Raw genomic sequence first — 3,509 nt, 5'->3', positions numbered from 1 at the left:
ACATTGAAACGAGCTGGAGATACTCATTGGGGATCACATTACAATTCAATTTCTAGTTTGATAAACATGTATGAAGCAACTTGTTTAGTTTTTAAAAAAATTGCAAAAGATAAAGGGAGTTATGCTACACGTGGGGATGCAGATAGTTGTTACAATTACTTGAAGGTATTTGATTTTATATTTATTTTTCACTTGATGAAAGAAATCATGGGAATAACAGATATGCTTTGTCAAGCCTTACAAAAAAAAATCAAGATGTAGTTAATGCTATGAACTTGGTTCGTTCAACAAAACATCTTATTCAAGGTTTGAGAGAAAATGGTTGTGATATATTGTTTACTAAAGTGGTATCTTTTTGTGAAAAGCATGGTATTGAGATTCCTGATCTTAATGATGTTCATTCAACAACAAGATTTGGACGCTCCCGTCTTGAAGAGAATCAAGTCACAATTCAACATTACTTTAAAGTTGAAATCTTTTTCACTACCATTGACAAACAATTATAAGAGTTGAATAGCAGATTCAGTGAGCAGGCAATGGATTTGTTAACTCTTTCTTGTTCTTTATCTCCTAAGGATGGATATAAAGCTTTTAGCATTGATACTATTTGTTCTTTAGTTGAAAAATATTATCCTATGGATTTTAGTGATCAAGAGAAGAATAATTTGCAATTTCAACTCCAACATTTTCTATTTGTTGCTCGTCAAGCATCAAACTTGAATAATTTATCAACTATTCAAGAACTATGTTCATGTTTGATTGCATCTGGACAGACTGAAACTTACTTCTTGATTGATAGACTAATTCGTCTTATCATGACTCTTCTCATTTCTACAGCCACAACTGAGAGGTCTTTTTTAACAGAGAAAATTATTAAGACTAAGTTGAGAAACAAGATGGATGATAGTTTTTTTGGAGATAGCATGACAGTATATATTGAAAGGGAGATTAGTGCAAGCATTAGTTCGGAGTCAATTATTGACGATTTCAAGTCACTCGGAACGCGTAAAGCATTACTTTAAGGTAGTTTTAAGTCATGTAAATTAAATTTTTAGTAATTAACTTTGTATTTATTTTAACTTTAATGTTTTATTTAAAATACTATTTACATTTTATTTATAATCTTTATTTTACGTTAGCGGTCATCCCAAATTTTTTTATCTGGCTCCGCCACTGTTCACAATGGAGAAAGAACGGTTGTCTGGTTCGTATGCGTCGCGTAGAGATGAAGATGAAGGTGTCATAATCCTTTCCTCCAGAGAGGACGTGAACGAGTAAGCTCCTCTCTCGATTCTATCCTCTTTGATTTTTGTTTCCGATTCTCTTATCTTTTCCGGCTATGAGTTCTCCGTTAGCTTCTTCTCTTTTTGGTTATCCTCGAGTTGTTGTTGAGAGTACTGTGACTGATTGCAACATGAAGAGGCTGAGTGGAATGAATTCGAAATTATGCGAATGGAGGTCTAAATTTGCGATTCTGTTAGCCGCCTTTTTTTTGCAGGTTCTTGGTTGGAAATTCGGTTGGTTAGTAACGAGTTGAGAGGAGATGATGAAGGGTGAGGAAGACTTGTTCTTATGCAGTAGGTTGAAGGAGTGAGTTTTATGTTGTGGAGGTTGTGGTTGAGGGTCAAGTTCAGTTAAAAGGTTGTAGAGTTTGAAGCGGTTATTAGTTAGTTATCATGAGGGAAGTTTTCCTTCTGTTATGAGGTTGTTAGAGTCAGTTAGAAGTTCGATTATTCGGTTATTCAGTTTTTGCGGAAGAAATTCAGTTGGGAGGTTTTGAATTTAGTTTTGAAATTCTGAACCGATTATGTTATGATGGTTTTTATGCAGGTGTTTGTTGAATGACGGTGAGGTTGGTTCATAATTCGTCCTCTTGAGGATCGTTCCAATGGAAGATCATTTTTTCAGGTTTTGTTAAGGGTTTTTTGAAGAGGTTCCAGGAGTACTGTTATCACAGCTAAGGTATGTAAAAAAAATGTTGTATAACTCTCCTTCTCTCTTTTATTATTTTGAAAACAGTTAGAGAAAGGAAAAAATGAAGGCCTTGTTTCTGTTGAAGATTAGAGAGAATTTGTTATCAATTCGGTTGGAGGTGGTTATTCTGTTATGAAAAGTTTGTTGGATTACAGGTTGAAACATGAAGAAATTTGGCGGAGGTTCAATCAGGTAGGGCAGTTCATTGAATTCTGTTAGAATTGTTTTAGGAGGAGTTTGATGAACCGAGTTTGTTAAAATTCGGTTATGCGGTTGATTAATTCTATTTGACAGTTGTGTTTCCAGTTTTGGTTCTCATTCTGTCAGTTCTTTGCAGGTCTGGCTTGTATTTGGCTGGTGTGGCAGGATTTTATTTGGATTGTTGCAGGTGGTTTGATGCTACTGCAGTGGTCATGTTGGACAGACTTGGAGAAAGTTGCAGACCTCAGCCAAGAGACCGGAAATTGATCCAAAATTGAATTAAGGAGCTGAGAGGTTTGGTTCCAAAGCGCAGTATTGATTCACTACTGGAGCACTCAATGAAGCACATGCTCTAAGGACGCTGACAAGCTAACAGAATCTGTTGTTTCTAAATCAAAGTTGCCTCACGTGGAAGCATACATTCACGACTCTTCAAGTTGGGAAATGGAGGTAGGGGTCATGATGACAAGATGTTAATATGCCTTATCGTGGAGGTTGAAAACAACAACACAGTACACCGATTGGACATCTTGTGGGCGCCTGTTTAAATATTAAAATCCAAGAGCAATATGCAACAACAATAACTAGTTGATTTGTAGAAACCTTGTGGCCTTTTATTGTTATTGATCAATAAAATGATGCTTGTTGTTTAGGAACTTTGTAACTTCCATGGCATAATGCTAGCTTCACATGATTCGCTTATGTTGTACTGTTGTAATGTAGAAGGAACTCGGTTGTAATTGGAATGGACATGAATTGAAAACTGTTATTTATGATTGGAAATTAAAAATGGAATGTATTGAAAAGAATTGGTTCAATGTATTATGTATAGAATTTGTATGTAGTTTGGAATGGTGACTTGTAATGAAATTTTGGAATTGAAATTGTAAATGCATTATGGTTTTGAAATTATAATTTCAATAGGAATGATTTGTAATATGAAATTGAAAGTTGAATGTGTGTATGATAAATGTATGGAACTTGGTTTATGATGGAGGTATTTTGGAAATTAAAATGTTAGAAATTGGCAAGAACATGATTGATGTTTGTAAATTTTGATTGGAATAGAATTTGGTTTAATGGAAATTTGCCCTAAAAAAATGGTTTAACATGGCTTTGGATTGATTGAAATGAACAATGGCTTAAAATGGAAATTAGATTAATCGTTAAATGGGTGAAAACATGTAACATGGAAATTGGTATTAAAATGGAAATTAGATTAACGGTTAAATGGGTGAAAACATGTAACATGGAAATTGGTATAGAACTAAATAGGTTAATGAACATGGTTTTGAATGGTGAATGTATGGATATGACTTCAAATGGCTTATGGA

The 3,509-nt window shown here is 34.3% G+C and overlaps 1 long non-coding RNA gene across 1 annotated transcript; it reads left to right on the top strand.

Moving 5' to 3' along the window:
- Nucleotides 1–1,182: 1,182 nt before the first annotated feature.
- LOC127129051 (uncharacterized) lies at nt 1,183–3,026 on the top strand. The gene is made up of 3 exons (XR_007806134.1): nt 1,183–1,274; nt 1,831–1,962; nt 2,024–3,026. It is a non-coding gene; the product is annotated as an uncharacterized LOC127129051 (long non-coding RNA).
- The last annotated feature ends 483 nt before the right edge of the window (nt 3,027–3,509 follow it).

This window comes from Lathyrus oleraceus, chromosome 3 (assembly GCF_024323335.1).
Source record: "Lathyrus oleraceus cultivar Zhongwan6 chromosome 3, CAAS_Psat_ZW6_1.0, whole genome shotgun sequence".
Lineage (NCBI taxonomy): Eukaryota > Viridiplantae > Streptophyta > Magnoliopsida > Fabales > Fabaceae > Lathyrus > Lathyrus oleraceus.
Note: the sequence above shows the minus strand (reverse complement) of the source record. Positions and strands in the feature narration are given on the sequence as shown.